The 13,073-nt window shown below is 43.4% G+C and overlaps 1 protein-coding gene across 2 annotated transcripts in view; it reads left to right on the top strand.

The window, feature by feature from the left end:
* The window catches only part of ADAMTS12 (ADAM metallopeptidase with thrombospondin type 1 motif 12), a 282,704-nt gene that overhangs the window by 77,620 nt on the left and 192,011 nt on the right, over nt 1-13,073 (top strand). The gene's annotated exons all lie outside the window — the stretch shown is intronic.

Below are 13,073 nucleotides of genomic sequence, written 5' to 3'. Positions count from 1 at the left end.
TGCAGAGAAGGGCTACTAGGGCAATCACCGGAATGGAGAACCTGCCTTATGAGAGGAAACTTAAGGAGCTTGGCTTGTTTAGCCTAACCAAACAAAGGCTGAGGGGAGATATGATTGCTCTCTATAAATACATCGGAGGGATAAACACAGAGGATGGAGAGGAATTATTTAAGTTAAGTGCCAGTGTGGACACAAGAACAAATGGATATACCCTGGCCATCAACAACTTTAGGCTTGAAATTAGACAAAGGTTTCTAACCATCACAGGAGTAAAGTTCTGGAACAGGTTTCCAAGGGGAGCAGTGGGGGCAAAATCAAGACTGTGCTTGATAAGTTTATAGAGGGGATGGTATGATGAGGTTGCATACGATGGCATATGGCCCATCTGTGACTATTATTAGCAAATATCTCCAATGGCTGGTGATGGGACACTAGATAAGGGTTCTGAGTTACTACAGAGAATTCTTTCTCAGGTGTTTGGCTTGTGGGTTTCACCCACATCTTCATGGTCGAACTGATCACCATATTTGGGACTGGGAAGGAATTTTCCCTCAGGTCAGATTGGCAGAGACTCTGTTTTTGTTGTTGTTGTTGTTGCTTTCCTCTATAGCACAGGGCCTGGGTCACTTGCTGGTTTGAATTAGAGTAAATGGTGGATTCTCTGTAATTTGAAGTCTTTAAATCAAGATTTGAGGACGTCAGTAATTCAGACAGACGTTATAGGCCTACTTCTGGCGTGGTTGGTAAGGTTCTGTGGCCTGCAATATGCAGGAGGTCCGAGTAGATGATCATGATGGTTCCTTCTGGCCTCAAAGTCTATGAGTCTAAGTACAGAACCATTTTTATTACATTTATTCCATTTGCATAAGAGACAGTTTTGGAATTTAATGACAAACAAATCATTTGGACAAGCAACCCCCTCAGTTTACAGGCTTCTTGGAGCAGTCCTAATTAAAAGAGAGAAACTGGGTATTTTGAGATGATTTTTCTAGAATGAAGCAGCTGCTGTAATCTTCTACTTTTCAAACCTGAGTTTTTTGGAGGGGAACAAAACAATTTTTGTTTTCAGAACTATTATTGCGAAGTTATTTTGGAATTTCAAATGTATGTGAAGTTTGCAAGAATTTTGCACTTAGTACAAAAGCAAACATCCCTCATCTGTAAAAGGGGTCTGCATTTTTTGTGGAGCTAATTGGCGTCAACAGTTCCAGGTCTTCTGACCCACCAACTGTGTGAACTGGTGGGAGGGGGGAAGAAGAGAAAATCCTTTTAGGATGGCAGAATAGTAGCAATTATTGTAAGGGAGAAACACCAAACAATGCAAAGTAGGCTCTGTTCTGCATCGTGGAGAGTGTTAATGCACCTAAAATCTAGGCTCATGGTAGCTGTGCAGTGGTAAAGAGATTATTAGATGAAACAAGGGTTGATTGTGGTCATACCCGTGGCTGGCTGATAGCTCTGGCTCAAGTGAAGAAGGATTAACAGCCTTTGGACAGTATGGAGAGAAAATAAGGAAAGTGGAGGGGAGGCGCTATGGACATGTGACACCACAAACAGCTTGGGCTGTGTGTGGTCAAAGATGTGGTGGCTGAAGAAGCAGCTGTTCTATATGGCATGCTCCCCTTAAAATCCCATGGCTTTCCAAGGAGAAGTCCATGCAGAAATTAATGTGGCTCCAAGCAGATCCACGGCCAAATGATAATTATCTACCTTTTTTTATGGATAGCTTCATCCACCGACAGTTTTATACCATGAGGACAAGCAGTAAGACAGTATGTTTTATGAGACTGATACAGATCTTCAAGCAATGGCTTGTAGGGCAATCATAACCACATAGATAAGTGACTATTATGTGGAAGAGCTTCCACAATGGAACAGTAATATCCAGTGCATTTAAAGGATGTTGGCATTGTTGCTAGACAGATATGTGAAAGTTAATAAAAGAGGAAACCATGGCTTAGAGAGTGAACAAAGGTCTTTTTTTTTTGTTTGTTTTTAAATGAACTTGTTCAACGTGAGGATTTAAAAAAAAAACATTTGCTTTCAACTCTTTGGGAAGCCCATCAGAGAGTTTCTTGGTGGGTTAGAACAGATGACGTCCAAATGATGTTGGCCATGAGTATTAATGTGTGTGTAACTGCTGTGCATTGCTTGGGCATCAGTGAGAATGGGCCTTATCCTGTCTTTCTGTTTTCCACTTCCATTTTCTAATCGTTTATTTTAATGCAGATAAACTGGATTATGATTGTTTTGATCAGCCTTAACTGGAGTTAATGTAAACCACTTAACTTTCATCCAAGCACTCTCTGCCTATCTCTGTCAGGCACTGGAAGAGAAGAGAAGCTGTTCTGTCCAGGCTTGATGAAAAGAAGAAACCGAGTTGAATGTAGTTATTGGCATGTTGATACTATAGCTGGACAGGATCTAGTTGTTGTTCTCCCGCCTCCCTTTTCCCAGTAGGGAAAAGTTTACTTCAGGTTCCCATTTTGGGCCCGTCAAAAATCTTCTGTGAAAGTTTCGATGGAAAATTGGGTCTTTGACTAAGTGAAATTTTTCATGAAACGTCTCTGCTCTCCATGGAACATCTCACAACATAGGGTTGTGTTGTGGCTTTTTATTTTGTCCTTGTTTTTGGCTGACGTTTTTCAGGTGTTTACTTTTTGACAACAAAATTGATTCAGATATGCCAAAGCAGTGTCTCATGGCAGTTGTCGTTTTGGTAGCTTGTGCTCCTCTTCTCCTCTATGTGCTGGGCTCCCCGGCTCGAATTCACTTTTCAATTTTTAGCTGAAAAGTCAAATAATTTCCAAAATTCCTTGGGTGAGTTAGGGGAGGAGGAGAAGGCAGAAACCTTTTTTTCCAGCCAGCTCTCTTCCAGTTACATATGGTAGTTTTTTCACAAAGAAGCTTGAGTTAAATAATGCCAGTTTTACTGCAGTATCACTTTTTTCTTGGGAAAAGATTGAGACAGATGTTTGGCAATGAACACAAATAGGACATCTCCAGTGTGAATGCGTTTCAGATATCAGAGTTCATCATCCTGTCATCCAAACTGTGTGGTACAAGCAGCAGACCACATGTTTTCTTGCCATGAAGTTTCACTTACCAGATTGACCTCTGCTGGGCTTCTAGATTAAGTTTCTTCACCTTCGTTTGTTACCTTGCTTTTATGTTCATGATTCAGAAGACAACAAAGGGTATGAAATAACAAACCTTCAAGAACACCAGCTGGAGGCTCATATAATAGCAAAGGAAATTTTCTCAATACTGACTACAAAAAGGTAACAAACTAAAGCTTTTAAGTTGAAGAATAATTAAAACTTTCTTTTATCCAGTGCAGATTGTTACCTTTTGTGACATATACTATACAGCTCCCACAGTATATTACATTAATTAACGAATGTGTTATGGAAGCTGTGTGAGCCATTAGCAGATACCTGTCAGTGGAAAACCTGTTAGGACAATCACTTCTACACAAACAGCATTGATGCGCACAGCAAACAACATTTTATTGAAAGGAAATTAACAGGAAATTGAGGATAGTGTATTTTTTTCCTATTTATTTACTTGGCTTCAAAATTACTTAAGCATCCTTTCTTTTTTTAACATAGGGAACAGGCAATCAAACTCCTTTTACAATATCGATTGTTCCCCTGAGAGAGCTTGTGTTTGAAAAATAATGAATCAAGTTTTTAGTACTGAAATAACATTTTTATATCATGGATATACCTGAGGGTAGAAAAAGTGATATAATCTTATTTATTCTTGCTAATTTATAGTGTACTGATGTTTATTATTAGCACAGAGAAATATATAATAAACTAGTCACATACCGATAGGAATCTGTTTGTTTTCATTCTTCTTTATTCAGCCCTCATATAGCTCTTATAGGCGTACATGATGCTGTGCATGTATGAAAACCATAGTTCCTACATGAATACAATTAGCCTCAGATAATCATTGCATTGTCTTTATCTGAAATATTTTGGGTCTCTTATTGGTCCAGTTTTAAAAGATTTATGAATTTGGGTTATTATAGAAAGACTTTATGAAAGAAGTGAGATTTAGGGACCATTGTGAATGAAATGCTACTTAGTGTTTCAGAGTATCTCATTGTTTTTTCTTTGATTTTTGAGACAGATGGATTCATTCTTCTCAATAAACAGCTTGTCATTTACCAAATGCTGCCAGTGACAAGTGAGCTAGTGATGGGTAGAGCTTGTTCTTGATGGACAAATCACGTGGAAGCTCCCAAACCTCTTGAGACTGCAGGAAGTCTCATATGAGCAGCCTTTCACTCATGATTACCAATAATTCTCATAGCAGTCACAGCTGCAAATGTACCTCCAGTTCTTGTCACAGTTCAAAAGTGGAAATGAAATAAGTTTATCTGAACATTGTTAGAAAATGCAAAATGATTCAGTATTAGAAATGGGTGAAAGTTGAAGGGGCTTTTATTTCTTCCAAAATTGGCCAGTCCATCTCTACTTTACACAAACAGGACAAAAAAAAGGGGAACATTTTTAATCTCTGATATGTCTGCACACGCTGTATTGCCATCTGTAAATGGTGAAATGGAGGATAATACACACTTGAGTGTCTGTCTTGGTTACTCATTCAGCCATAACCATAGAATCTATGGCTACATCTGCACTATGAGCCAGGCATGTGATCTACAGCTCGCATGCATTTACTCACAGTAGCTTAATGAGAACTACCACAAGTACAAATAGTAGTGTAGGGGGGTAGTGGCAGCAGAGACATGGCTTAGCTGTGCTGAGTACATACCCACGGGGTTCAGGTGGGTTTGTACTCGGCGTGGCTAAGCTGTGCTGCTGCTGCCTCTGTTGCTACATTGCTACTTATACTTGCTCTTGTTGATGTATTGTGAGTATATGTATGTGAGCTGGGAATCACACCGTTTGTACTGTAGGTGGAGCCTATATGTAGGGTCGGACACCAGGATGGGCCTCTTGTGTATTTTTGTTTGGTACAAACAGAAGTATTAAGACTCGGTGCAAAACAAAAGTTTGTAGGGAGTTGACAATGTCCCATTCTTGCAAGATCTACAAATCTGGGCCATCATCCATAATCTTTGCAAACAGGGCCGGCTCTAGCATTTTTGCCGCCCCAAGCAGCGCAAAAAAAAAAAAAAGCCGCGATCGCGGTGGCAGCTCTACCACCACTTCATTCTACAGCGGCAATTCGGCGGCAGGTCCTGTGCTCCCAGAGGGAGTGACGGCCCCACCGCCGAATTGCTGCCGAAAGGGCCGGACGTGCCGCCACCCTCTTCATTGGCCGCCCCAGGCACCTGCTTGCTAGGCTGGTGCCTGGAGCTGGCCCTGTTTGCAAATGGATAACAGGGGATGCTTTCAACTCTTCTGCTACTAGGTCCAACATCACTGAGGTATGCCCATTAAATTGCCCACTGAACAGCAATATAGTTTTAGTGATGGCTCCCAGCCTGAGATAAGATGTCTTCATGTGCAACACCAATGGGCTGCTGCCTCTTCCCACCATGTCTCCTTTCTCCACTGAACTGATGGTAAAAAGAGACCAACAGTTGTTGTGGAGGCAACAATAGATAACATGTAGAAGGCAGTATGACACGTTCCCACTTAATCCCTCATCTCACAGGGTTTGTCAACATGGGGACACTCACCTAAAGGTATGACTTTAAAGTGGATTAGTTAAACTGCATTAAACCTCTGTGTGTACACTTTCATTCAAAATTATAGTGGTGTTAACTCAATGTAGCTTAATTCACTTCCAACCAAGTTAGAGAGCAGGTTGGTTACTTTGGCACTGACAGGGTTGAGGTTCAGAAGAAAAAGTGCTTGATAGTAAATTAGTTGCTCTTTATTCAAGCACAGAGTTTGTCATTATTCTGATTAGCATTGATGAACATGGACTCTATGAAACTACTGTGTGTGTGGTGGTGAAGAGAGAGATCTTCTCCAAAAGAACTTTGGCTCATCATTCTCTAGATAGCTACTAAAAATTCATAGAATCATGGAAGATTAGGGTTGGAAGAGACCTCAGGAGGTCATCTAGTCCAACCCCCTTCTCAAAGCAGGACCAACCCCAACTAAGTCATCCCAGCCAGGGTTTTGTCAAGCTGGGCCTTAGAAACCTCTAAGGATGGAGATTTCACCACATCCCTAGGTAACCCATTCCAATGCTTCACCACCCTTCTAGTGAAATAGTTTTTCCTAATATCCAACCTAGACCTCCCCCCACTGCAACTTGAGACCATTGCTTCTTGTTCAGTCATCTGCCACCACTGAGAATAACCTAGCTCCATCCTCTTTGGAACCCCCCTTCAGGTAGTTGAAGGCTGCTATCAAATCGCTCCTAACTCTTCTCTTCTGCAGACTAAATAAACTCAGTTCCCTCAGCCTCTCCTCGTAAGTCATGTGCCCCAGCCCCCTAAATCATTTTCATTGCCCTCCGATGGACTCTCTCCAATTTGTCCACATCCTTTCTCTAGTGGGGGGCCCAAAACTGACGCAATACTCCAGATGTGGCCTCACCGATGCCGAATAGAGGGGAATAATCACTTCCCTCAATCTGCTGGCAATGCAATATGCCGTTAGCCTTCTTGGCAACAAGGGCACACTGTTGACTCATATCCAGCTTCTCGTCCACTGTAATCCCCAGGTCCTTTTCTGCAGAACTGCCGCTTAGCCAGTTGGTCCCCAGCCTGTAGCAGTGCATGGGATTCTTCCATCCTAAGTGCAGGACTCTGCACTTGTCCTTGTTGAACCTCATCAGATTTCTTTTGGCCCAATTCTCAAATTTGTCTAGGTCACTCTGGACTCTATTGCTACCCTCCAGCGTATCTACCTCTCTCCCCAACTTAGTGTTGTCTGTAAACTTGCTGAGGGTGCAATTCATCCCAACATCCAGATCATTATTGAAGATGTTGAGCAAAAAAGAGAACATCTTTGTGCCAGATGTGCAGAACTGTGTGGAAGATGCTGGTGATCCACTTGTCAGTTGTTTGACTGATTCCTAGGGGTGGGAATCCAGTCAAGAGAGTCTGAGTTACATCATAAGAATCTTCTTTGCCGTTCCCATCTTTTTCCTTTATCTGCTCCTCTTGTTTGCTTTCCCCTCATGTTGTGGCAGAGATGCAAACTGCTGTTAAGATAGACTTGAGAGCAACCCATGTGCTGATTTCAGGGTAACGGCACATGTATTATATGTTTATTGTCGTATCTGACAATCACATCATGTGTGTTCTCTTGTGGCTGTTTTAGGAGCAAGGTCATGAACAGATGTCAGATGGAAGGTGTAGGCTGTCACTGAAGAATTGGCATGATGCTTGGCCCTTTTTTCAATCATGTTTTTGCCTCTGTCTTTCTCAAAGTGTTTACAATCTTAGTGATAGTTGGTCTCAATTCAGATCTGTCCTAGGCTGTGTCTTTGAAGTTATCAATATTTTTGCCGTATGACTTGAGATTCTGCTTAAAGATGTTTCAATCTGCTGAAGAAGACTTTCTTTGAGAGTCTATTATCACCCATTCTGGTAACATGACCTATTCATCTAAACTGATCATTGCTAATCATTGCCTTGATGCTGGTTGTTTTTGCTCTTTCAACGATGTTAATGTTTGAAACTTTGTCTTGCCAACCAACCTTCAGAATAGAGCAAAGACAGCATGTGATACTTTTCAAGTTTCTTGATGTGTCTTCAGTGAGTTGTCCATGCTTTATACCAGTATAAAAGGGATACAAGCACTGAGGCATTGTACAGTAAAATCTTTTTTATCCAGTTTGTTGGGAGAATGGGGGGTGCCGGTAAGTGAAAAATGCCAGTTAACTAAGAGAGAGGGAATTTGGGTGCGGGAGGGGGTGCGGGGCTAGGGGTTGGGGCGCAGGAGGAGGTGCGGGGTGCCAGATTCGGGGGGGGGAGGGGGCGCTCACCTCAGGTGGTTCTCCACAAGCAGGAGCCTGTCCCTGCTGTTCCTAGGTGGAGGAATGGCCACGGAGGCTCCATGCACTGCCTCTACCCCACCCCGAGTGATGGCTCCACAGCTCTCATTGGCTGGCCACCACGGCCAATGGGAGCTGCAGGGGCAGTGCCTGTGGGTGGAGGCAGCGCACAGAGCCACTTGCTACGCCTCCGTTTAGGAGCAGTCGGGACAGGTCACTGCTTGCAGGGAGCTGCCCGAGGTGAGCGCCCCCCAAATCTGGCACCCCGAGCCCCCTCCCACACCCTGCACTGAGCCCCGTCCTGCACCCTAACTCCCTCCCAGAGCCCATGCCCCACACCCCCTCCCGCACTCCAAACCCCTTGTGGCTGTTCCTCCACCTAGGAGCAGCAGGGACATGTCGCCATTTCCGGGGAGTCACATGGAGCCAGGTAGGGAGCCTGCTGGCCCCATGCCAACTGGACTATGAACTGGACTTTCTGTGAAGCTTAGAAATGCCAGTTTATAGAGATTTCCGGTTGGTGCAGGGTTTTTACTGTATATCATCAGTTTTGTTAGCGAGACAAGGTGGGGAGATAATATCTTTTATTGTACCAGGTTCTGGTGGTGAGAGAGACAAGCTTCCGAGCAACACCGAGCTCTTCTTCAGTTGAGTTTTGTTGACAGTTTGATGATATGCAGGTTGAGTATCCTATGCTGAAGTCTTCCAAAAGCCTGGCTTGCCTTTTGTATTCTGTTTGATATTTCTTGATCCAGGGAACCGTCACTTGCAATGGTTCTGCTAAGGTATGTAAAGTGATCGATGGTCTTTAATTTTATACTATCAGTGGTAACGTTTAGCTCAGTGGTAGTGGTTAATGGGGCTGATTGGAAGAGGACTTAAGTTTTTTCCGGGCTGATAGTGATTCCAAACAGTTTAGTTGTTTCAGATAACCTGTGAAGAATAAACTGTATGTTGCTTTCATTGTGACTAAGTAGAACACAGTCATCCACAAAAAGGGCTTCACATATGAGTTCCTCAAGGACTTTTTTGTCTTTGCCATGAGCCTTTGGAGACAGAAGAGTTTTCCACCAGTTCTGTACCTCATGTACTACCCTTATAAAGCTTGTCAGTTGCGTAATTCAGAACAGCTGCGAAGAAGAGAGCAAAGAGGATTGATCCCAGCACACTGCCTCTGTCATAACTATAAAGGGAAGGGTAACAGCCCTCCTGTGTACAATACTATATAATCCCTGCTGGCCAGAGACACCAAAATCCTTTTACCTGTAAAGGGTTAAGAAGCTCAGGTAACCTGGCTGACACCTGACCCAAAGGACCAATAAGGGGACAAAATACTTTCAAATCTTGGTGGGGGGAAGGCTTTTGTTTGTGCTCTTTGTTTTGGGGGTTGTTCACTCTTGGGACTAAGAGGGACCAGACATCAATTCATGCTCTCCAAATCCCCGAACAAGTCTCTCATATTTCAAATTTGTAAGTAACAGCCAGGCAAGGTGTGTTAGGTTTATCTTTGTTTTCTCAACTTCTAAATGTTCCTTTTGCTAGAGTGTTTATCTCTGTTTGCTGTAACTTTGAACCTAAGGCTAGAGGCGGTTCCTCTGGGCTCTTTGAATCTGATTATGCTCTAAAGTTATTTCCATCCTGATTTTACAGAGATGATTTTTACCTTTCTTTCTTTAATTAAAAGCCTTCTTTTTAAGAACCTGATTGATTTTTCCTTGTTTTAAGATCCAAGGGTTTGGATCGGTGTTCACCAGGAAATTGGTGGAGAAGACTCTCAAGGCTACCCAGGAAAGGGTTATAGTACTTGGGAGGGAGATATTCTGGGGGGGAGGTAGACAGAGTTTCCCAAATAACTCATAAATAATTTGGGTGGTGGCAGCAAAACCAGATCTAAGCTGGTAGTTAAGCTTAGAGGTTCTCATGCAGGTCCCCACATCTGTACCCTAGAGTTCAAAATGGGGAAGGAACCTTGACAACCTCGTTTCATCTCATTAGACATGGGCAATGGTTTAGAGAGGCCATCACGTGAGAGTACTTTACCAGTCACATGTAAGCCAGGGTATTCATGAACTGGGGAAAAGGACCTCAGGAGGAGACTGTATTTGAGACCCGAGGTGAGCGCCCCCCCGATCCGGCACACCTACTTTGCCCAGGGGATCAGCAGACAGACCTGCTTTGCCAAAATGATCAGTTTTGGGTTAGAATTTACTTTAGCAGGGAGCAGTGATGTCAAATCCTCCTGGAAGTCAGAGGGGGTGGGGACAGGTGTTCCTACCTGAGCTCTGTTTAAAGAGTCCCCTATACCATTTGATTCGCTCACTGACTGAGATGATCTGAGTCAGTTTAGAGTCCTTGTTTCTGCCCAATGATCACTAGAGATGAACAGGTCAAGGAGGCTGAACCTTAGACCTGGTATGGGGGACAGTGTTGCTGTGAAACACAATGCCGAGGATGCAGCAGCAGTGAGGTTCCCCAATACCCGGTGAAATCACTAGGAGCTGAAATCACTAAGAAGTGGGCTAAGTGGTGGAACCTCAGAGCATGGCCTTGCAGCTAGAGGCCGAGACAGCAGCGAGCGGCACGCAGCAGCAGAGAAAGGTGGTGTTGGCAAGCAGGGGCAGAGAGAAGAGTGATAGTAGTGAGCAGCAGCATTGCTTGACATCCCCCTCCCCCCAGGAGTAGGAGGTGAACCCCTTCACTGACTTCTGACAGCCCACTGAGGTGGCATGTTAAAGGGACATTCGTCTGTCAGACAGTCACACTGCAAGATGGGAAACGGAGGCAAAGGGCCACTGCCCAAGATACTGTGTGCAGGTGTTTACTTATTGCTTGCATATTTTTGACTTATTGTTGAAGTGTTTTCTGAAATTAATGCTGAGTTCCATCTCCCTGTTGGTAAACGTTTTCTTTTGTTATATGCAAACTCAGTGCTTATTAGTGGGGAAGTGTTGCCTCTTAAAGGCACCCAGGGATGGTCTTTAGGGTTCCCAGATTTCTGGGTGGGGGCTCGAGACGGTTCTGTTTTGTAATGTTAGAGGAACTCCTAGATACTGAACCCAGCTCTTGTTGCTGCTGACACAACCTGGATTTGACGTGTGATGTTAAACAATTTGGTGGGGCAGCCAAACTTTTCTAAAAAATTTCCAGAGACTGTTACTGCTCACGGTGCTGGATGTTTGTTTTAGGTCAATGAAAACAGCATAGAGTTCCATGTTTTGCTCAATGCGTTTTTTCTGAAGCTGTTTCACAATGAAAATCATGTCTGTGGTGCTCTGACCTGATCTAAGTCCTCATTGGGTTTCTAGTAGAAGCTCCTCTGACACTGTTTCAACAAGCTGATTGAGTAAAATACAAGGGAGGATTTTACCACCATGTGTATGATAGACAACAGGAAGGGTGAGTTACCTACTGGGGCACATATCTTTGTAAAAAATGTCTGTGGGTATGAATCAGGTCAATTAATTTAATAGCTCCCATCTGCAATTGGCATAAATGGTAGAGTATAGAAAGTATTAATTCCTAAGGCTACTTGCTTGTAGAGAAAAGAGTGCAGATGCATGTAAAAGCTACTAACATAACTTACTCTTACTCCATATTATAGCGATTTTGGTCTTGGCCAGATTTCCAACTGTTTCAAAAACTCCTAGAGTTCAAAGTTCAAGTGAAAAGAGCGACCATTAACAAACACTTTCCTCACCCCGCCCCCCCCCCCCCCGCCCGGAAAAATATAAGACACACAACAGTCAAGATGGTTCAGACAAATCCAATAAGTTAGTAGAATATAGGATCTATAAGTACTTGCTGTGAAGCAAATTGATTTTTGTTACAGCAGACGAAAGTTGACTCTCTACATGACCTTTCTCCTTGTGTAAATCAAATTCATTGCGTTGTGAATGTAATACATTCTACTCAATTCCTTGGCATTAGAACAGTAGATCAGTTTCATCCGAGCCATTTAATTTCATTGCAGTCATGCTAATGTCTAACTATCAATATGGTCCAAAGGCTGGTGAGCATAAGTCTGCAAGACAACAGAAAATGGGAGGAAAATGGCCCCTGACACAGATGCCTCATAACTGAACACTTAATAAATCCCAGAGTGCTGAACAAACATTAATCCTCCCAATATGTCTGTAAGGTCACTACCATATAGTAAGTAAACAATTCTCCCTGTGCACGGGAATAGCTCTGAGATCTTGGATTGCTTCAATATTCATGCATTTATAAGTCGTTTTAGTTCAGATGGCTGCAGTACTCCTTAGTTTTACTGTGAGTCTCATGATTCCCTTTCAGTGACAACTGTTCTGAGGTCTGTCAACCCAGAATAACATAAGCAATATTGGCAAACCCAGGCATTAATAAAGCATGAGATTATTTTAAAATACATTTTGAGTTCTTGTTTGGCTGCTGTGTATTGAGCCTTTTGTATTGATATTTTCAAGTTTTTCTCTACAACATAAAATCTTTTATTAGATTCTCCCTTAGTATAAGGATTCCAGGAGCTGGGGCTTTAAGACAAACACCAGATATTGCAAGATTCATGATAAAATCATGAGTCAGCAACCCCATAAAAGGGCCAGAACATCTCCACAGCAACATGGGCTATCACAAGCACATCAGACCTGTCCTCCACCTGCCACTCTGGTTTCCAACAGAATATCCGGTCAAGCTCAAGGTCTTGATCCTTATCTTCAAAGCAGTCAAAGGCCTGGGCCCAGTACATCTGAAGACCTACTAAAGCCCCGCACCCTTCTTGCACCCCAGCTCCCTGCCCTGAGCTCCCTGCTGCACCCTGCATCCCTGTGCACCTCAACCCCCTGCCCTGAGCCCCCTGCTGCATCCTGCCTGCACCCCAACCCCTTTCCCTGAGCCCCCTCCTGCAGTCTGCACCCCTCCTCTGCCCCAATCCCCTGCCCTTTCACGTGTGTCTGTCTTTTCTTGTGAATTTAGCTATGCAAGGCTGGAGTGTGTCTGCCAAGTGATCTTTACTGCCTTTCTCATATGAAGCTAGGAAAGGAGGAGAGTTCAGTGACCAGAATGAAACAAAAAGGGTGGGGTGGATAGCTGGGGAGGATCCTCAGTCTACTACAAGCCTGGTGATGTGCAGCTGGTGTTGGATCTAAAGCAAGTCTATA

Source organism: Chrysemys picta, chromosome 6 (genome assembly GCF_011386835.1).
Source record: "Chrysemys picta bellii isolate R12L10 chromosome 6, ASM1138683v2, whole genome shotgun sequence".
NCBI lineage: Eukaryota > Metazoa > Chordata > Testudines > Emydidae > Chrysemys > Chrysemys picta.
The sequence above is the reverse complement of the archived record's forward strand: the minus strand, read 5'-3'. Positions and strand labels throughout refer to the sequence as shown.